The 22975-nt window shown below is 41.3% G+C and overlaps 1 protein-coding gene and 1 non-coding gene across 8 annotated transcripts in view; one reads left to right on the forward strand and one right to left on the reverse strand.

Moving 5' to 3' along the window:
• Positions 1 to 22975, reverse strand: part of MACF1 (microtubule actin crosslinking factor 1) — a 341743-nt gene that overhangs the window by 247163 nt on the left and 71605 nt on the right. The window lies entirely within an intron of this gene.
• On the forward strand, positions 22813 to 22919 carry LOC129520964 (U6 spliceosomal RNA). Its single transcript, XR_008666727.1, has one exon. It is a non-coding gene; the product is annotated as a U6 spliceosomal RNA (small nuclear RNA).

The following is a 22975-nucleotide window of genomic DNA, read 5'->3' on the forward strand; positions in this document are numbered from 1 at the left end:
TAAGAGAATGTGTAGGATGTCAACAGTCTGAAATGAGAAGAGCAGACATTCCAGGAGGAAAGATGGCCTGAGCAAGAAAACAGAAACAAGAAAATATAAGCAAAGCTAGAGTACAGGGTTTGTGTATTTGGGAGAGAGTGAGCAAGTGAGAAGTTGGGAAGATTCACTTCTGCCAACTTCAGGTTATAGGTGGCAGACTTAACATGAATATTTATGTTCATTCTTTGAGACCTCAGGAAAATGACAGTGAATAAAAATGGCACAAACCCGCAGAAAAGGAGAACAAAAAACATCAACAAAAGTTTGAAAAATAGCAGAGTGGACAGATCAATGGTCACTAACTTCAATTTCAGCTTACTCTTTCTGCTAAGTGCCTGTGAAGAGTGGGGAACAGTAAGAAACCAGGTAATCTGTGCTGCAGGGCTCCAGAAAGGCTGGGGAACTGGATGTACTGTGGGCCTCTGAAGGCTTGAGGGGAGCAGAAGGAAGCTGCGGGGTGAGGGTGCAAACAAGACCGGTTGAAGTCTTCAGGCCCACATGAGGTCAGAAGTGTGCCTCACTAAAAATAGGGGGATCAAGTGAAATTTGACATAATGAACAAGCCTTTCCACGGGGACTCCTAACCTGACTGGCAACACTAGAGTTCTGGCAGCCAGGATTACAAGGCCCCAGTAGCAGACTAGCCAATTCCTCTCTGGAGAAAAAGACCTTCCCCTACCTGGTTATTGTTAAGAGTACACCACTGATCAGCTTTTTAGGCTTCCATTCAGCTTTTTAAAGGGTTAATTCTTACATTATGAAGATCACCAAGAAAAGCGGACATTTTAAGAGTCTCGAACATGAAAAACAGACTAAAATGAACAAAAGGAGCTTGAAACAGAGACAATGTTGGAAGCAAAGGAAAACATCGAGGGGGTTGGGGGCACTGTAACTAATATCCTCAGCACTAAAAGGCAACATTGCCATAAAACAAGAACAAGTAGTATTATAAAAGAACACTCAGAAAATCTCTTAAATGCTTAGAAATAAAAATACAATAGCAAAAATAAACCATTGCAAGAAAGAGTTGAAAGATATCATTGAGGATCTTTACCATAAATTAGAACAAAAAGAAAAAGAAAATATTGGGGGGGAGGAATTCAGTGAAGTCATCAAATTAGCCCAAAATCCAACAGCAGAATCAGAAAGAGAAAATGCAAGGGAGGAAATTATCAAAGAACTAATAAATGCAAGATGTGTTTTCAAATGAAAAAGACCCACAGAGAACTCAAATCAGCAAATTTAAAAAGATCCTCACAAATGTACATCATCATAATATTTTAGAACACTAGAGATAAAAATAAAACCCTAATAGCTGTCAAAACAACAACAGGTCACAAAAAGAAGTCAGAAAACAGAATGGCACAGGACTTCTCAACAGCAACACTGGCAGGCAGGAGTAATGCCTTCAAAATTCTGATGGAACGTCATTTGCAACCTGGAAGTCTATACTCAAACTCTTACTCAAAGAGAAATTAAAATTAACTTTCAGATAAAGACATTTTCAGGTAAGCAAAGTCTCGAAACTATTTACCTCTCATATATCTTTTTCTCAGGAAGCTACTCTAAGATAAATCCCAATCCTTGGATGGAGTGAACCAAGAAAAATGGCAGCATGAGATCCAAGAAACATAGGATCGAATACAGGAGAGGTAAAGGAATTTCCGAGTGTGATGGTGAAGGAAAGTCTCAGGATGACAACTTTACTAAAGGCCTGAGTTGGAGAACATAATTAGAGAAAAGAAAGCTCCTGGGGGATATCTCCAAAGAAAATATTGAACTAAAAGATTATTTGATCCAAAATAAATAAATAAATAAGAGAGATTATTTGATATGTTTACAACATACTGAGAGCTGTCTTAGCTTTCCATGGAAGAGCATGAAGATAGGGCCACAGACTAGTAAACAAATAATAAAATAAGGCAATTACTAATTCCATGAAGAAAAAAAGTCCATCAAGAAATGAAATGTAATTACAGAATACTATATGGCTCACCTTTAAGCAAATATTTATATAGTGATAATAATCTTAAATACAGAATACCCCACAATGGTAGTGATGTGTGACAATGGGAAAAGGGGGAAGAGGGAGGAGGGCAGAGATGAAAGAAGTAAATCCAAATTTTCAATGGTAGGTCATCAACAGATAATGTCTAAAAATGAAAAATCAAGAAGCACTAGTACATGAGTATATTTAAGAAAAGTAGGGATCCCTGGGTGGTGCAGCGGTTTAGCGCCTGCCTTTGGCCCAGGGCGCGATCCCGGAGACCCGGGATCGAATCCCACAGACCTGGGATCGAATCCCACGTCGGGCTCCCAGTGCATGGAGCCTGCTTCTCCCTCTGCCTGTGTCTCTGCCTCTCTCTCTCTGTGTGTGTGACTATCATAAAAAAAAAAAAAAAAAAAAAAAAAAGTAGTAGATGGGCACCCGGCTGGTTCAGTCAATAGAGAACACAACTCTTGATCTTGGAGTTGTGAGTTCAAGCCCCATGTTGGGCTGGAGTCTACTTTTAAAAAAAAGAAAAGAAAGAAATGTAGTGGAAAATACTAAAAATAGCTAAATGACTTGGAAGCATGTCTCAGAAGTGGGGAGGGAGAGATTATTTTTTTATAAACCTCATTGTAACATTTGACCTTTTAAAACAAGAACAAAAATAAAGTAATTTTGGAGCACTTGGGTGGCCCAGTCAGTTAAACGTCTGCTTTCGCTCAGGTCATGATCTCTGGGCCCTGGGATCAAGCCCTGCGTTGGGCTCCCTATTCAGTGAGGAGTCTGCTTCTCCCTCTCCCTCGGCCCCTCCCCTCAGCTTGTGCTCATGCGCACACTCTCTCTCTCAATAAATATATAAATAAAATATTTTTAAAAAGAATAAATATAATTTTGATAAAAATAATTTTATAGAAAGTTGAGCTGGATTATGGAAGGCCTTAAATGACAAAATGAGTTTGGATTTTATTCTATAGGTGACAATGAGCCCTAAAAGTCCTCCTCTCCCACTTAAAAAATAAGTAAATAAAAAAGATGTTTGGAATCCCAGCCCCCACAGATTCCCTTCCTATGTTTAACTAGAATAAATATTCTAGTTAACTGGTATGTTAGAATACTTCTCCCTTATCACTGTTCAACCTTATGATTAAAGGTCATAATCAAAGGTCATAACTTTAGCTCATAACCAAAGGGAGAGAAGATCTGTATACATCATGAGCAGGTACAGAAAACATGTCTAGGTCAAGACTGCTGCTTCTGCTCAGACTCCTCTAATTCAGAGTCAGGCTCTCTGAAACAGGCTCATCACAGATTACCCTCAGGGAGCTCCCAAATCAAACCCATGCTAGAGAAATTTTCCCTGGGTCCTCTGGCACTTCAGGCTAAAGGTCTCTTCTAATGATTTGTCATTTCATGGAGAGTTATAGGGAGGAGGAATATTGTCATGTAGGGTCCAGGGAAGCCCAGTACCCTTCCCTAAAAAATGTGGTATGATTCAGCCCCTTCTGATTGATGTCCTTCTCACCAGAAGATCAGCTTTAGTCCACAACAGACGTGGTAGTAATTATCCAAAAACATCCCATTGTCAGCACCAAATAGTAAGCTTTCCTCCCTCTCTTCCAATTCTGAGGTTTTTTTGTATTTGGGTTTGGTTTTTTTTTTTTTTTTTTGGCTTTTTTTTCTTGTTTATGATATATCTTAAAGAGAAGCAGTATCTTCTGTCCAAGAAGTCCTCCAAGCCACTTTCAGATAAATGATTCATAAAGCACAAAAGCAGCAATTGATATTGCTAAGCCATTTCTCCCCAGATACTTCTTGGGAGACCTGAATCCTGACACAGAATACAAGCAATAAATATCCTCTCTTTTAACTTTTGGAAAACTAATTTAGCCTCCAAATTGATAATCATATAGACTCTGGAAAGTGTTAAAGAATAATAGTGACCAGCAGCACTCTCTTCCAATCTTAATATAAATGGAAGCCTGGGGGTGCCTGGTTCACTCAGCAGGGGTTGCAAGGGTATGTGAAACATGTGACTCTTGATCTTAGGGGTCATGAGTTCAAGCCCCATGTTGGGTAGAGAGATTACTAAAAATAAATTAGTTAATTAATAAAATAAAACAAATGGAAGCCTGAATACCTAACCAACTTTAGTGATTTGAAATATGAAGGGATACCAAAACTTACTATCCTTTTTCCTGACTGTAAGGTTTCCCCATTTATCAGCTTCATCCATACACACCACAAAGGGCCTCTAATTCAAAGGGGGGGGGGAAGAAATTTATCTGAGGTTAGAGCAAAGATCCAGCTCTTGCCCAACACTGAAAGGAACTGAAAAAACAAAACAAAACAAAAACACTGGAGGGAACCAGAGTACTTTTGGCAATAAAGTAAAGTCCCTGAGATTTGACCTTCTGATATCTAGGCAAGTTCCTGTATCTAATATATCAAGGGAAATGCCACATTCCAGCTGCCATGAGCATGTGCGGTTCAATTCCAAGACATAGACCCTGCCAGCCATAGAGTTAATGTACAGGGTGCAGGAACACAGCACACTGCGTGTCATGAGATGTCTCATCCAGATATGAACACAGTACACCCAAGACAAGCAGAGACTTGACCACATGCTCTAAAGGCACATGAACAGCACTGCCCACACCAAAGCTCATGAGAAAGGAACTACAAAACAGGTGATGTTTCTTGTGATCTCTGCCAGTCCATCGTTCTGACTGCCCAGGCAACCGTTCTATTCAACCCCTCCCTCCAGCCTCAATCAAGGTTCCTGTCTCCACCTGCTCCTCTGACATCATCCTGTCATTATATTTTCTTTGAAATGCCTTTGATGAAAAATGAGTCATCTCTTCCTGCCGACACAGGCCTAATAAGCCTCTTCCTGGCAAGTTATTCCTTTTAGTCCATCCTCTGAGGGCAGGGCGCCCCCCAGTGGCTCCTCCAGCTGCTGTCTCTACACCTCCAAGGAAAGCCTGTTCAGACCAAGATCAAAAGCCTGGAGGAAAAATCTAAGAAATGAAAGTGAGGTTCTTAGTGGAGCTGGAACGAGGCCTGCGATCCAAAACGTAAACTATCTATGTGGTGTGTGTGGATGAAGTTGGGAAGATAAATAAGAACTCGGGAAGGACAGAGTCACACTTAAAACTCGAAACGCTGTAAAAAAAAAAAAAAAAAAAAAAACTCGAAACGCCTTCAACTCAACCTCAGGGCATTCCCCTTAAAAGGTTTCGTTCCTCAAACAGTGTGCCTGTCGTCAACTTTTCTCCTGCACGAAGTGATCGCAAACCTTAATTTCTCATCTTGAGGCTTTGAGGGCAATGGTAACCTGCCCAGTGCTCAAGACAGTGATGCTCTAACTTTAAGATTCACAGTGGCAAGAAGGGGACAAGCACAAATCAACAAAATGCTATTCACACATAAAAAATCACCCTCAATTTTTTATAACAGTTTTATTGAATTTAGTTCACACACCATACAATTCACCCTTTTCAAGTGAACAATCCAAGAGATGTTAATATATTCACCATCACCACTATGTAATTTTAGAACATTTCATTACCCGCCCCCAAAGAAACCCTATATCCATTAGCAGTCATGTCCAATTCCACCCTCTCCTAGCCCCAGCAACCACTAATCTACTTATTGTCTCTGTGGACTTGCCTATTGTGTACAATGGAATCACACCATATGTGGTCTTTTTTAACAGCCTTCTTTCACTTAGCATGTTTTTTAATCTGATCCATCTTAGCATCAATTAGTACTTCATTCCTTTCAACTGCTGAATAATATTCCATTGTATGGATATGACACATTTTGTTTATCCACTCATCAGTTGACAGATATTTGGGTTGTCTCCACTTCTGAGCTATTATGGATAATGCTGCTATGAGCAATTGTGTACAAGTTTTATGTGGACATACATATTTGTTTCTCTTAGATATATGCTTAGTGGAATTGCTGGGTCTCCTTAACTTTTTAAGGAACCACTAAGTTATTTTCTGAAGCAGCTGCACCATTTTACATTCCCAACAGCAAGGCATGATGGTCCCAATTTCTCCACATCCTCACCATATCTTTCCTATTACAGTAGCCATTCTACTAGTATGAAAAGGTATTCTCATAATGATTTTGATTTGCATTTCCTTAATGACTAATGATGTTGAGCATCTCTTCATGTGCTTATTGGTCATTTGTGTATCTTCTCTGGAAAAATGCCTATTCAAATCTTTTGCCCATTTTTGACTGAGTTGTCTTTTTACTATTATATTTAAAATATAAAGATTCATTGAAGTCTCTTATTAAATATATGACTTGTAAATATTTTCTCCCATTCTGTGGTGTGTTTCTTCACTTTTTAAATAGTGTCCTTTGAAGCACTAAAGTTTTTAATTTTGATCAAGTTCAATTTACCTATTTTTTCTTTTCTTTTGTTGCTTATGCTTTTGGTGTCGTATTCAAGAAATCATTGCTTAATCCAAGGTCGCCAAAATTTATTTCTAAATATTCTAAGAGTTTTAGCTCTTACACATAGGTCTGTGAGTCATTTTGAACTTTTGCATATAGTGTCAGGTAGGAGTCTAACTTCATTCTTTTGCATCTGGATATCTGGTTGTTCCCCAGTATAATTTGTTGAAAAGATCGTCCTTTCTACATCGAATTGTCTTGGTATCTTTGTCAAAAATTATTTGATCAGGGACGCCTGGGTGGCTCAGTGGTTGAGAGTCTGCCTTTGGCTCAGGGTGTGCTCCTGGGGTCCTGAGATTCAGTCCCACATCAGGCTCCCCGTGGGGAGCCTGCTTCTCCCTCTCTATAGCTCTATATCTCCGCCTCTGTCTCTCATGAATAAATAAATAAAATCTTTTAAAAAATCATTTGATCATAAATGCAGGGGTTTAATTTTGGACTTTCAATTCTATTCCATCAATCTACATAGCTATTCTTTTTTTTTAAGATTTTATTTACTTATTAGAGACACACAGAGAGAGGGAGAGACACAGGCAGAGGGAGAAGCAGACTCCATGTAGGGAGCCCAATGCGGGACTCGATCCCAAATCTCTAGGATCAGGCCCTAAACCGCTGAGCCACCAGGGCTGCCCTACATATCTATTCTTATGCTAGAACCACACTGTCTTGATTGCTGTAGCTTGTTAATAAGTTTTCAAATTGGGAATGTGAGTCTTCCTTTTCAAGATTATTTTGACTACTATAGATCCCTTGCATTTCCATATGAATTTTAGGGTCAACTTGTCAATTTCTGCAACAAAACGTTAAAAAAAAAAAAAAAGGCCGCGATTGTACTGGGGACCACATTGAATCTGTAGATCAACTGGAGGGTACTGTCATCTTAACAATATTAATTTTTACAGTCATGAACATATAAGGTAAGATGCAATCTGAGCCACTGTTTTCTGATACTTTGAGACATAAATATTTAAATTTCCGTATGCTCTATCAAATACTTAGCACACTGGGGAGCCTGAGTGCCTCAGGCTGTTAAGCATCCAACTCTTGATTTTGGCTCAGGTCCTGATCTCAGGGTTTTAAGATCAGGCCTCACACTGGGCTCTGCTTGCCCCTTTCCCTCTGTTGCTCCCCCGACCCTCACCTCAAATAAATAAATAAATAAATTAATTAATTAATTAATTAATTAAGAATAAATAAATAAATAAATAAATGAATTCTCAAAAAAAAATACTGAGCACCCTGGAGATACTCGATATTAAGGCCCCCTCAAAAGAAACAATATGCTAAAAGATACTAATTAAAAAGCCACAAAGTATCTTTCATATTGCCAACATATTATGCTTTTTATCAAGTTTCCAAAACAGCTGCTAAGACCTAGAGACTCAGCCAAGCTTAACTAGGGCTGAGAGGAATAGCAAAGGCCCCGTGATCTGCGAGGACCCACTGGCCTTGGCTTATTCCACTTTAGTAAAGCACAAAGGGTAGAATAACCATGACCCATTTCTCTACTACAAATGCCTCAAATAAGACAAAATAAAATGTTCAGAAATTATTTTACACCTTCTTTTATATAAATCGGCGACAAATCATTTCTGGGAGAAATAAGTCTTTGCATCAGTACCACAGTAGGGAACCAGACATTTTTAATAAAACAGACTTGTATGTAGCAATTGGGTTGGAAGAGGGAACACGATCATAGGAACTCCTAATGCTGTATTTATATAACAATCAATTTGCACTTATATTTATTTAGAGTGGCTGGGGTAAGGGGAGATGATGACAGGAGTGGGAGGGAATGGCGACAGGGGGACACTAAAGGCCCACTTAGCCCTCCTTTGGGTCGCCACTATATTTACTAAAGTAAATAAAGGCAAGGAATAGTATAACTTTAAAAAAAAAGGAATAGTATAACTTTATGTAATAATATATGAACTATATAATTAACATTATGTAGTTAAGTAGGCAAAAAGCTAACCAACGGCAGTCCACTAGCTACCATCAACCCTGACCTCTTCAATCACTCAGCAAAGCTCCTGCTTTCAAACATAATTAAATGCCTCTTGGGTGTGCCTGGCAATGATCTTTACATGCACAACTCTAATCCTCTCTAAATCCTACTCTTTCAAGTAGGAATTATCACCCCCATTTTACAGAAGAGGAAACTGAGACTTGCAGAAATTAAGTAACTTGTCTAAGATCATACAGCTAATAAGCAGCGGAGCTGGGATTCAAACCCAGGCACCTATAATTCTTTATCTGGTGATTCTTCCACCTGTCCAGTGGTTTTCCAAATATTCCAAATCACCTATCCTGCTTCATCCCAAGGCCTCCAAGGAACAGAAGACACAGAGGAGCAGCCAAGTCCCACTCTGTGCTGAGTGGACCTGGCTTTCTGAGACCAATAAAGCAGCATGAAAGAGGGAGAGAGAAGCAGAGGCGACGGTGGGAACAAAGGGGGCTGAGGACAGGGACAAAGAGAGAAACACAACCAAAAACAAAAATGGGCACCAATAAAGTGTGTGGGGAGTTCACCTTGTAGCTAAAAATGAAACTGAAAAAGTGCAGGCAGCCCTGGCCAAGAAAGATAAGATGATTTCAGTCAAAATTACAAACGTTGTTTTACTGATGATTTCCATTTCTTCTCTGTAAACAGAAGTTAAAATATCACTTAATTACTGTTTAATCATTCTCCAAGTTCACTGCAGTTTACTTATATTCTGACGACTTCCAGCATGCTTCTAGAATACTCTGGAGGGAGCTAAGGAGACCATCAAAAGAGGGCTAAAGCTAACAAGAAAGCAGAAGGAAACTTTCAGTAAGCATGAGGCTCCAAAACCACTTTTCCAAGCCGGAAGTTTTATATTAAGCTCACAGGCCACCTGTTCCTTCAGCTTTTCGATCTGACACCTAATCCACGCATGGCTACGGCTCATGATAGGATTCCAGGAGTGAGACGCCAGACCAGAATTTCACTCCTCAGGACCAGGGCTTCAAGACTGCTGGAATGTGCAGTAAAGATGTGGGGGTGTCTGGGCAGCTGAAAGCCCACAAGGGAATTCAGTAAAGACAACTGCTTTCCTTCAACCCAAGATGATGAATTTAAAAATAAATTTCAATGACCCTCATGCCTGAAGAATCATTTGGGAAAGAATGTTGTTGAATCCAGTAACAATTTGTCCCATTTGGGTGAAACAGAGAGAGGAAAAGAGAGAGATGTTCTTACCATCCCTCTCAAGGAGTTGGATTGGAAAAAAAAAAAAAAACAAGGGAACTTCCAAGTTGGCTTCCCCAAAAGCCAGGGCTTATAAAGTATGTATTTTTTATATTTCTTGTATTTGCAGTTTTCAAGAAGTATGTTAATGCATATGCAGCAAGTAAGAGGCAGTAAGATTATGTTCAGTATATAATGTATTTTTAAAAGGAAAAACAACAGTGTAACTATAATGCAGAATACTGGCAGGCCTCTGTGGACTGCTTGTCATACTGAAGATAGGGACACAGCCTTGAGGCCTCATGTTCCTCTCCCAAAATTTGTAAATAGCAGACAGTGGGGAATAACTGTTTCCCCGACAGCCTAGATACTGCGGAAATCCCCTTCTCAGTGATCCCATTTCTCAACTTGATTAAAATTACTACCACCCAGATTCTTGGAAATTGGCATTTTCCTTATTCAACTAGGAGCTTTATCACCATGGCAGTGCAGCTTTTCTTCTAAGCCAAATAGCTACAGGATTTCAGCATTATTCTCACCCAAATGATTCTTAAGACTTGAGGGTCACTGGGAACAGCCTAAGGGCACTTGAGAAGGCCAAGACTCTCCCATTCACTACAGCTGCTGGTAGAGATAGCTAAGTAAACAGGGCTCAGAGCAAAAACGAGAGGCTTCCACAAAGTCACCTTACGAAGCAGATTCTCTGAAAGGTTATTATCACCAACGCCAGTTAGAAACTGGTCATGGGGGACGTCTGGGTGGCTCAGTGGTTGAGCGTCTGCTTCTGCATCAGGCTCCCCATGGGAAAACTATTTCACCCTCTGCCTGTGTCTCTGCCTCTCTCTGTGTGTCTCTCATGAATAAATAAAATCTTAAAAAAAGAAACAAACAAATAAACTGGGCATGGAGTTGATTTGCAGTCCTTCCTTGCTCTACACACACAAATGTCCCTACCACCACCACCACTACCACCACCACCCCACCCCCCCAGCAATAAAAATGTTATGAATAGGGCAGCCCCGGTGGTGCAGCAATTTAGTGCCGCCTGCAGCCCAGGGCGTGATCCTAGAGACCCAGGATAGAGTCCCATGTCAGGCTCTCTGCATAGAGCCTGCTTCTCCTTCTGCCTGTGTCTCTGCCTCTCTCTCTCTCTCTCTCTCTCTCTCTCTCTGTGTGTGTGTGTGTGTCTATGAATAAATAAATAAATAAATAATCCTTAAAAAAATGTTATGAATGGCATGTGGACTGGTTTCTGGACCCTTCTCTGATGTACCCTCCTTGCACAGCAAAATGATGATAGCAGGGCCTGGTATAGTCCTTTGTACATTAGCTATCAATCTAGAAAAGTCCCATATAAGAAACCCTGTGAGGCTCTACAGGTCAATCATGGTTGTTGAAGTTTTTGTTTTATTGGAAGGTTCTAAGTTGTTTCCCCCCCCTCCAAAAAAAATTATTTTATTTTATTTTTATTTTCATTATTTTTTTTTTCTGTTTTTCATTCTAGGCGACCAGAACAACTGCAGGGCCCTCCCATCCATAAGCTCCTTCTGCCTCTATGTCTGAAAGTACTGACTACATAGACTTCCCCTATGCCTGATAACTATTTGATTTATATACAGCAGGGACTATCTTTCACAAATCTTTTTTTTTTAAGATTTTATTTATTTATTCATGAGAGACACACAGAGAGAGGCAGAGACACATGCAGAGGGAGAAGCAGGTTCCATGCAGGGAGCCCGTTGTGGGGCTTGATCCCAGGACCCCGAGATCACACCCTGAGCCAAAGGCAGATGCTTAACCACTGAGCCACCCAGGCATCCCCACAAATTTTTCTTATCAGTTACTTATTTCTGATAGCCCCTCAATTCTCAAAAGAAACATTTAAAAAAATTTTAAGAATGAGAACTTACCTAACTTCACTGCTTATCAGCAGTAATTCCCAGAAGGAAGAACATTAGGAAGAAAAGGAAAAAAGGGGTATAAAGAACTCCATTCTTCCCCAACTGACCTTTTCACTGAGTAAATACCACTGACCCTTGAGACCCTAGGGAAACCCCACTTCAACCTATTTGAGACCAACCTAGCAATCAGTGCCTTGTGTTTTAGGATTTTTCCAAGGTCCAAATGAACAGAAACTATCTTCTCCAGTTCTGTGACCAAATCAGGACAAAAGAAATTACATCCTTGCTGAGGTATCTCTCCAAATATACACACTACCATCTTTCCTCAAGTTGAACCAGGGGACTGTCTGAGCCCCCTGAAAGCCATGACTATGCTTGTATATTTAACACCTAGTTCTATACCTTGCAAAGAATGGAATTCAACAAATGTTTGTTGACTTCAACTATCCTTTGAGGTTCCAAGTGGTGCCATATACAAACTCTCATCGTCCTCTACTATGGTCATCAATCTCCCTGCCCTCAAATCTCTAGGCCAATGACAGTAACTCCCAGTCCTGGAAATTGTAACATAGCTCCAAGTTTCTTTTTTTCCTTTTTAATATTTTATTTATTCATGAGAGACACAGAAAGAGAGAGAGAGGCAGAGACACAGGCAAAAGCAGGCTCCATGCGGGAAACCCGACGTGGGACTCAAGGATCATGCCCTGAGCCAAAGGCAGACGCTCAACCGCTGAGCCATCCAGGCGTCCCACAGCTCCAAGTTTCTAGCCTATCTCAAAAGATGCCACATAATTCTCAAATACGTCTTTGAAACAGAACTCATTTTAACCCTCTTGAAGTTCACGCTGTCTGGCATTCTTGTTAAGGGAAGGAACCAAAATAAAATTAAACAAAGTCGTAAGTCCCCAAAAGGCTGGAGGTAAAAACAGTTAAAGGGTCTTTCAAAGGACTGCTCCTCTTCAAGACTTCAATGGCAAGCAATGTGATTCAGAGAAACCAGGTCATGGTTTCATCTTGTCAATAACCAGCTCTGTGACTTGAGCAAAGTGTCCTTTGACCTCTCTGGGTGGGTCTTCCTCATCTATCTTTTTATGATATATAAATTTGGGGTTTATCCCAGAACCAACTAAACCTCTAGAGCTAAACCAGTGATGCCTAGTAGGTAAAACAAGAATTCAGTTCTAAAAGGCCTAACCTAAGCAGGAATTTCCTACAGAAAAATAGCCTTAAAAAGGAAGAAAATGAAGGAAAGAAAAGGCTTTCTATGCAAGGGATAAGAATCATAAGTTAGTGGAGGCCCCCAAGAGGAAGAAAGTGGAATCTGTGACTACAGAATTTAAATGAAGACTCTTAGGGGTGTCCCCTGACCCCCAGCCATTTGCTCTCTCCTAGCCCTGTTTAAAGAATCCTAAACACTGAAAATAATTAAGAAATGCAAAAGGCAAACATATGAATCAGCATTCTGGACAAGAGAAAAATTGCTGAGAGCTATAAAATGGGTTCAGGAGAAGAAAATAAGGACATAAAAAACAGAAGAAATAAGAAAAACAGCAAAAAAAGATAGAACCAATACGCAAATGTAGAACCACAACGCACTTACATTTAACTGTACAGACTTGACCAGAGAGAGAAATAACTTAAACACACACAGAGGTCTTGCTCATGCCTCCACTCAGCAACGTCTGACACCAAGGTAAGGTTATGCACCAGGGTGAACGTGAGAGAGAACCGGGATCTGAGAGGTCAGCAAGTCTCAGTTCCCATGTGCCTCTCACACCGAGGGCACCTAGAATACTGAATATTATTCTTGTGCTTGAGAATACTTATTTTTTCATATGAAATGCCCCCTACTTAAAAACCAACTACTTCATATGGTGTTCTAACTCTGTCCTGGTATACATACAAAGCCGTGTTTATACACTTTGGGTTTCTTTGTTTTGGGGGGCTTTTTTTTAATTAATTAATTAATTTATTCATGAGAGACACACACGGAGAGAGAGAGAGGGAGGGACGGAGGGAGGGAGGGAGGCAAAGACACAGGCAGAGGGAGAAGCAGGCTCCATGCAGGGAGCCTGACGTGGGACTTGATCCTGGGTCTCTAGAATCAGGCCCCGGGGTGAGGCGGCACTAAACCGCTGAGCCATCCAGGCTGCCCAATATACACTTTGATTTATGGGTCACTTAAGGTATTTTTCCAAGATAATTTTGATTATTTGGGATTTTCATTTTATGGCTGACTTTAGGATCTAGCCTCCTACAAGATGTAAGATGAGACTTGGCCTTGAGGGGAAGACAGGAGAGACATGGAAATCCTTCAAAAGCTAAAGACAATACAGAAAAGGCCAAGAAAGAAAAAACTGACTTATATTTGTGTGTCACTCCTGAGCCCCAGCAACTTGGGAAAGGAGGTGGCAAGTGCATGAAACAGCCACCTTGCTTGCTTGGGGCAGGTGGTTCAGCAGGTCTCTTATCGATGGTCAGGGAGATGCAGTGACAGGGCACTTGCTCAGATGCACCATTAATGACACTCCCCAGTCCTGGTGCTAGAGTCACTAGGGCCAGACCAGCCCTGAGGATGACCCCTTCCTTACTGAATTTCCTTTTCCTGCTTCTCTCACTACTGTGTATTTGGAAGACCAAGGGCTCCTTCTCTTATAGCTCAGTTCAGGCTCTCCTAGAGCACAAGAAATCTCACTACCCTCAGACAAAGACCAAGAAAGCAGATGACCTCCTATAGTCATGACCCACACCCACTCCACAAATAAGAACTGTTTTTGCCAAACAGTACTAATAAAAGTTCCCCAAAATGAAATGGAATCCTTGCTGATATCCAACTATGGAGACCCTGAACCTCCAAGATGTATCCACAGAGAGAATAAATCTTTCCCTTTGCCTATGATTGATAAAAAGATCATGCCCAATGGGAAGGTCTATCTGTTTTTTATTCTAAAAGGACAAAAGCCTGACACCATTAGAAAGCAATATTTGAAATCAGGAAAATAAAGCTAAACCCAGCATTTATAGTAAACAGGCAGTAATAGCAATATTTACAGAACTAGCAGTCAATATTTCCTGAACACTTACTTTGTGCCAGGCACTATTCTAAGTACTTTTTAACAAAATTATCTTGCTCGATTCACATTACCATTCTATAAAAATGGCACCATTATAATCTTCTGTAATAGCTGAGAAATTCTGGCTTAAAGAAGAAGGTGAGGTAACTTGCCTGTAGTCACACCAAGTGACAGCATGCGATTCAAGGGTCATCAGCAGTGTAGGTCCTTGGGGAACTACTATTTTAGATGCATTTCCAAAAAGACAGGATGAAAGAAAGGCTAGCAAAAGCAATCACCAAAAATTGGACAATTTTGTTGTTTCCTTTTTTTTCCAGCTCTGCAAAATGGATGGTAAAACCTGATTAAGCCTCTCCTAGTTCTATTTAGCTATGGTTCCTTCCCCCAAGCCCCTCAGACACAGTACCTTCACAGGCTCTGAAGTCTTCCCACAGCAGCTTAAGGAAAGGAAAATGAGATGAAGGCCTTCATCAAAAGCCCTTTTCTTCTGGCAAACAAAAGGCCTTGGTATTTCCACAGACAGACTAGTTATTCTTAACCCTAACCAAAGATTCTTTGGCAGAGAAAGAAATATGAAAATGTTAGGCTTGTGGGAATGGCTTGTGCTCTAGGCTTTTGTGTCTCGGTCAGTAAAGCCAGCCCACTGAAACACAAACACACGGCCCCTCAGTAACTCCAGGCCGATTCAGTTAACTCCAGGGTCCAGGGAGAGACCAGAGCAGAGATCCTACTACTCCTGATGGTCTAAGCCCTCTCTCCCCTACCCCCTTTCTGAGAGGGGAGTGTTCCACAGTTTTCCGAGTACACGAGGCAGAAAAATACATCTGAAGATACAGACACGTAAAGGTCAAATTCTGACAGTGTAAGGAAACCAACAAGTAGTAGTGGAAGCAGGCAGAGATGAGGCCTAACTCCGGGTGCTCTCATTAGCCTCCATGCTTCTCACCCCAAATCAACAGTGCAGAGTTTTAGCACTTTCTTAAGTAAACTGTGAAGATCTGGTGATTGTTTCAAGTGTTTTCTCCACTCGGCACTGGGTTTTAGAGGCATAGTGTGGCTCTGAATGGCCTTAAGTGGTCATTATTTGCCCAGCAGGGAAGAGAGAAATTAACACTATTTTTAAAAATAGGTTGATAAGGAAAAAAAAGGAGGGGAGACTGTCCACCAGAAGACAGGAAGGTCCTAGCAGCATTGACTCCAGATATATCTGGGCTAAACTCTGAGTCTGTGATACTTCCAACTTGCATCCACAGCATGAGCACGGTAGCATTATGATATAAAAGTACCTAAAGCCTTTATACCCTCCCAGTCAACAGCACCCTCCCCTTGTTACCTTACTCATGATATTATGAACAAAACCGCTATGAAGACACAGGCACAAATGGCATACCTCCTAGCAGCTGAGTCTCTGTCACAGCGGGAAACAAGAGTAGCCAGGTATGAGGAGTTTCAACCTGGCTTTGAAATCCCCGGGAATGAACAGCCTAAATTAAGGTGTTTTCTTCTATCTATAATCCACCAATCCTTGAGGTGTTAAACCATGAGGTAGTAAGGACCCATGTGGTTTACGATTCTGAATCCTCTTGATTACCCAGGAAGCAGGTCCTCATTTTGCTTCCATGCAGTATCAAAGGCAGGTGGAGTAAAAGGTCCTCTCAGCTAGGCTCAACCCACTGGCAAGTTTCAAATGTCTGGCATATAGCAGGCACACAAATTTTTGTTGAATGAATAAATGAATAAAACATTTCATCTTCAATTGCTATAACTGCTATAATCAGTTCCTTCCTACACCCAAGAGGGTGGAGACAGTGTCAGAGAATTCTAGACAGTAGGAAGAAAAAAAAAATCTTTCTTTTCCCTGCCATTCCTTGGTGGTGACCAAGCTCTTCTGTTACAAAGTATAATGCTCCCTTCAATATAAAATTCATTACTTGACTGTTCTCCCACAGAGTTGGATAACAGGCCACACTATCCTAATCAAGGACAATGGTTCCTCTGCAGCTGGGGTGCAACATAGAGTCCTCTCAAAGATGGCAGGGCATAGTCAGGGAGATGTCCCTTGCAGCAGTTTTTATACAGCAACAACTTGGGAGAAAATTCAAGCATTCAACAATTAAGAGATGGCTAAGTGAGGCCATTATCAACTTTATAACTTAACTTATAATGACTATAGGGAAATACTAAAAAAAAAAAAAAAAAAAAAAAGATTTTTACAATGTTACCAGGAAAAGGCATGAAAATATATATGTATATGTTAAGTGAAAAAAAGCCAGACACAGAACGCCACATTTATATGAAAGATCCAGAATAGGCAAGTCAGAAAGCAGATCAGTGGTTGCCAGGGACTGAGGGAGGGGAGGAGGTGGGGAGTGACTGCTTAATGGGTACAGGGTTTCCATTTGGAGTCATGAAAAGGTTCTGGAGGCTAGACAGTCCTGATGGTTGCACAACACTGCAGACGTATGTAATGTCCATGAACTGTACTCTTTCTTTCTTTTCTTTCCCAAGACTGTGAGATGGAGGCCTGAGCTGAGATCAAGAGTCAGACGCTTAGCTGACTGAGCCACCCAGGCACCCCTGAACTGTACATTTTATAACAGTTACAATAAGGGGTGCCTGGGTAGCTTAGTCAGTTAGGCATCTGCCTTCAGCTCAGATCATTATCCAGGGTCTGAGATAGAGCCCTGGGTCAGGCTCTCTGCTCAGAGTATGCTTCTCTGCCTTTCCCCACTCCTCCCATTTCTGCTCTTGCTCATTCTCTCTCTCAAATGAATAAATAGAAAAAAAATTGTTTTACTAGTTACAATGGTAATTTTAATGGTATTTTATCACAAAAACAAAACAAAGCAAAACTTGGATTGGAAAAAAAACAACAACTAAAAACCCACATCAACAACAAATATATAGGCCAGGGTTACAATTATGTAAAAGGAGACATGAACTAGAGGAATACAGACAAGTCCCAACATCTGTTAAAGTAAAATGGGACTTCACCGATACTGGACAATAAATCAAAATTGAGAAAGGAAAATAAGAAAGCCAGGAGCATATAGCCAGCCCCAAAGCCACACTTGCAAGCCTGCAAATAAGTACGGACCAAGTGGGGGACAAGTTACATTGCTCACCAGGCACCAGAACAGCAGGTGTGTGTGTTACAGGGTGAGGGAGAGAGGTCTCAGGCCCTCCACAGCCCAGTCCTCTAATCCCCCTTAAAAACACTCCCTAGGGCAGAGAAACCATCTGTTTCAACAAAGCCCAGAGCCCTACAAGCATATTAACTCCTTCACTGCTGACTTCCTATAGATGGGCTTCCCTTATCATTAAGTGTTCATTTTTAAAATGCCTTTAAATGTTAGAACATAAGCTCTTTAAAAGGGAAGAGACTTGCCTTCTCTTCTCTGGTATATCCTTAATACTCGGAATAAATCAACATCTGGGGATACTAAATAAATTATTGTTTCATTTATGCCTATTTTACAAAAGTCTTGTCATTTGTTCTCACTTAGAGCCTGACCTGGTTTCCTCAAATACACTCCACCAACCAATATTCTGTGTGCTTGTGTACAAGAAAACTAGTCTCCTCACTGTGCAGTTTATTGCTAGATCCCAGTGTCCAGCACAGCACACACAGTGGGTGCTCATACCTATTTGTCAAATGAAGGAATGAATGATTCGCCTTTGGTCACCATGCCTTGTAAGCATTCAGCAATGAGCACTTAAACCTGGCTAGGTTTGGACTAAGTACCATGAGAGTTCACAGAACTAGAATATCTACAGAATGGTCCTCTCAAAAAGCATACAATTTTGACAGGAAGACAAAACTACCGTGTAGGAAAGTGATACATCAGTGTGAACAATGATAATCTGAGAAGTCCACAGGGAGAAGAAAGGCCTGAAGTGAGGATGGAAGGGATGGATAGGTTTCAGTGAAGTATAAAGAACAAGGGTGTCCCGGGTAAAGAGAACTGCCGAAGACACAGCAACAGGAAAGAGTAAATGGGGCATTTCGAGGTACTAGGAGGAGATGAGTCTGTCTGCTGCTGGGAAGTGTGTTCTAGGATATTACATGAGATGAGCCTGGAAGAGTTGAAGGGGGTCAGAACACAACAGTCTGTCATGGGGCATCTGGCTGGCTTGGTCGGAGGGGTGTGCGATTCTTGATCCTGGGGTCATGGGCTCGAACTCCATGTTGGGTGTAGAGATTACTTAGACTTTTTAAAAATAATTTAAAAAATAATTTTAAATTACTTTTTAAATAGGGTCTGTCCTACTTTTGGTAACAGAAAGCACAGGAAACAAAATATGAGGTGGTGGTAGTGATTCAGGCATAAGGTAATGAGTGACTGGACCAGAGTCATGGCAAACGGAGTGGGGAGGAAAAGGCAAATTTAAGAGAAATTCTGAAGAAACAAAAGGACTTGATGACAGACTAAAAATGGGGGTTGATGAAGGGAGAGAAGCCAGAGATGTCTCCAGGGTTTCTGATCTCGGACACTGGAAGAATGTGAACACAACTGTCAAAAATGGGGAATCAAGGAGAAAAGCCAAGCCTAGGCTTGGTTTTGAAAACACTGAGCTAGAGGAGATATCCAAGTATAGATGTCCTGCAGGCAGCTGAAAAATAGACCAAAAAATTGAGGGTTTTTTATACATACAATGGAATATTATTCAGCCTTTAAGAAAGGAAATCCTGTCATGTGCTACAATATAGGTGAACCTGAGGACATTAGTTAGACTAAGTGAAATAAGTTAGACATAAAAGGGCTGAGACTGCATGATTCCACTTATATGAAGTATTTAAAGCAATTAAACTCATGGAAGCAGAAAGTAAAGTGGTGGTTACCGGTGGGGGGAGTTGCTGTTCAACCAGTATAGAGTTTCAGTCACGCAAGATGAAAAAGTTCTAGAGATCTGCTGTACAACAAATGTGCACACAGCTAACAATACTGTGCTGTATATGTAAAATTTGCTAAGAGGGTAGATTTGGTACTTTATGTTTTTGTATCACAATAAAAAATAGTAACACCTGAAAACACTGGGAAATTTTTAAGTAGCAGAAGACAGATGGGGGAGTTTGCAATTTCAAAGTAAAGCAGACGTCAAAAGAACTGGCTAGAAGAAAAAAGAGGTCAGGAGCAGCATAATAATGCCAGCTATGTCTGTATCGTGTGTTTATGTGTCAGCACTGTTTTGGGAGTTTTACATAAGCCACTCCATTTAATCCTCATCATTTCATGTGGGACATATTATTATCCCCATTTTACAGATGAGAAAATGAAAGCGCAGAGAAAGTGAGTAACCTGCCCCAAGTCACGCAGCTGGTAAATGTAGAAACTTGGATTTTAACCCAAACTAGCCTAGATCCAAAGCCCATGTTCCTCCAACTTCACCACATTGCCTCATCCCTTAGGAAACTGCCAGAGGTACAGTGTTAGAAAAAAGAAAAGACCCAGCAAAAGCACACAAACAGCAGTCTGGGTAAAGGAAAACAAAGAAATGCCCTCATTGAAAATAACAGAAGAGAACATTTTAAATAGGCAGCAAAGGGGATCCCTGGGTGGCTCAGCAGTTTGGCGCCTGCCTTTGGCCCGGGGCGTAATCCTGGAGTTCTGGGATGGAGTCCCGCGTCGGGCTCCCGGCGGCGTGGAGCCTGCTTCTCCCTCTGCCTCTGTCTCTGCCTCTTTCTCTCTCTCTCTGTGTCTATCATAAATAAATAAATAAATAAATCTTAAAAAATAAATCAAAAAAAAAAATAGGCAGCGAAGTCATCAACAGTGTCAAATACCAACACTCCTCCCAACACAGAAGGAAGTCCACACTTCAAGTCGATCTCTGTAAAGATGGGCCAGATAGTACAGCACAGAGAATTTCAAAGAACCAGAAGCCCAACCTAGAACTAAATGGGCTTCTTCTCTCCCTCTTCTCACTGGCAGGCACCTGGGGCTGCTGGTCTCCAGGATACTCCATGAGCCTCATCGTGAAGTGCAGCGCCTGACATCGTGAAGTGCAGCGCCCAGGAAATACCGACCCAAACACAGACTGTTGTGCAACAGGTTCAACTTGAGCTGTGGGAGAAGTGGATCTCCACTCAAACTATAGTTCAATATCTGATGTTTGCTTCTAAAACCAAACTTGCTTTTAGAAGAATTTCATGTGCCTGCTCTCTTCTCTCATCCTAGACAAACTAAAATCAGGTACGCACAGCTACAGCCCTACTTTCCTATAAATGACCTGTCACACTGATGCCATTGTTATACTTCTCTCAAAAAGCTCTGGATTGTTTATATCATTTCTCTGCCTTGAAAATATCTAGAGCCTTCTTCTGCCTATGTTATTCTTTAGCCCTTTATGAACACAGGCTCAACATTCCATTCCAGCCTCATCTCTCACCCTAAACAACTGCCCATTCTCCCCAGCTTTCTAATTTATAACACTTCTCATTCTTCCCCAAAGGAAACAGAAACATCCATGAGTCTATTCCTCTGCACATCTGTTGTCTTTCCAGAATACTACTTCTCCCTTCTGAACTGACAAACTGCTAAACTATTACCTTGCTAATCTCGAGGTTCAGCTCAAATGTCAATTCCACTGTCAAGTCTTCCCCATCACCCACTGTGCTGCCCCTAGTAATCACTTCACCTCTGCTCTCACAACACTTTGTTCATATCTCTACAGGTAGCACCTGACAGGCAGATAGGTAACTATATCCCCACTAGACTATGCATAGGACTGGCAAGCCCTCAGTGGCTTGTACAGGGTCTGGCATACCGAAGGTTCTCAATGAAAGGAAGGAAGTGGGGGAGACCCCTGGCTGGTTCAGTCAGTGAAGCAGGCAACTCTTCATCTTGGGGTTGTGAGTTCAAGCCCCACACGGGGTGTAGAGACTACTTAAATAAAATCTTTAGAGAAGGAAGGAAGGAAGGAAGGAAGGAAGGAAGGAAGGAAGGAAGGAAGGAGGAGGAGGGAGGAGGAGGAGGGAGGGAGGGAGGGAGGGAGGGAGGGAGGGAGGGAGGGAGGGAGGAGGGAGGGAGGGAGGGGAGGGGAGGGGAGGGGAGGGGAGGGGAGGGGAGGGGAGGGGAAAGATGGGGACTCCTAGAGAAAGAGACAGGAAGCATGGCACATTATCAGGGAGCAAACTAGTTAGTTGATAACAAATTATAAAAAGTGATCTTCCAAATCAAAGGATTTCAAGATATATCAAACCAAGAAGTCTAAAAGGTTCCTACCACTCCACAATGAGCAAAATATGCTGTTTAGCAACTGGTATTCATTCAGAGAGACCATCCTCACAGTTGTTGTAATGTAAAATATATATGATTAGGGCTACCAGCCTGGTGTTTCTCCAGAAAAATAGCCAAAAGAAACTGTGGCAGAATGGTATAGACAAGAGTCGTAACCTATCTTTTTTTCTTTTTCTTTTTTTAAGATTTTATTTATTTATTCATGAGAAACAGAGCTAGAGAGGCAGAGACACAGGCAGAGACAGAAGCAGGCTCCATGCAGGGAGGCTGACATGGGACTCGATCCGGAGTACCCAGGATCATGCCCTAGGCTGAAGGCGGTACTAAACCCCTGAGCCACCCAGGCTGCCCAGTCATAACCTTTCAATACTGATATCTACTCTAAAAAAAACTCCACAAAACCAAGGATGGGAGAAAAATAATAATTTATACTTTGTTAGCATATAGGGTCACTGAGACAGAGGCATAGTGTAACGCTCATCTCCTGTTGTAACAAAAAACACAGAACTACCCCACACGTTTGAAAAGTCCAGAATACTAATCATAATGCCACCGAACCCCATATTCTCCATGCATTTAAAACCAGGGGCAATAGGGACGCCTGGGTGGCTCAGTGGTTGAGCATCTGCTTTGGCTCAGGGCATGACCCGGGAGTCCTGGGATCCAGTCAGCAGGCTCCCCGCAGGGAACCTGCTTCTCCCTCTGCCTATGTCTCTGCCTCTCTCTGTGTCTCTCATGAATAAATAAATAAAATATTAATTAATTAATTAATTAATTACTTTTAAAAACCAGTGGCAATAGAAGGCAAACCCAATGTGAACTTGTATTGATAACCCTCTCCAGGCCAGTGACATGCAGTAAGCCTTAAAAAAATACAATTAAGGTGCTCACTTGGGCAGCACATATACTAAAATCAGAACAACACAGAGAAAATTAGCATGAGCTCTGCACAAGGATGACTCGCAAATTCGTGAAGCAGCGATCATATTTTTGATGGTAGCTGTACTTGTGGTAAACACAGCATAATGTGTAAATCTGTCAAATCA

This window comes from Nyctereutes procyonoides, unplaced genomic scaffold, assembly GCF_905146905.1.
Source record: "Nyctereutes procyonoides isolate TBG_1078 unplaced genomic scaffold, NYPRO_anot_genome, whole genome shotgun sequence".
NCBI lineage: Eukaryota > Metazoa > Chordata > Mammalia > Carnivora > Canidae > Nyctereutes > Nyctereutes procyonoides.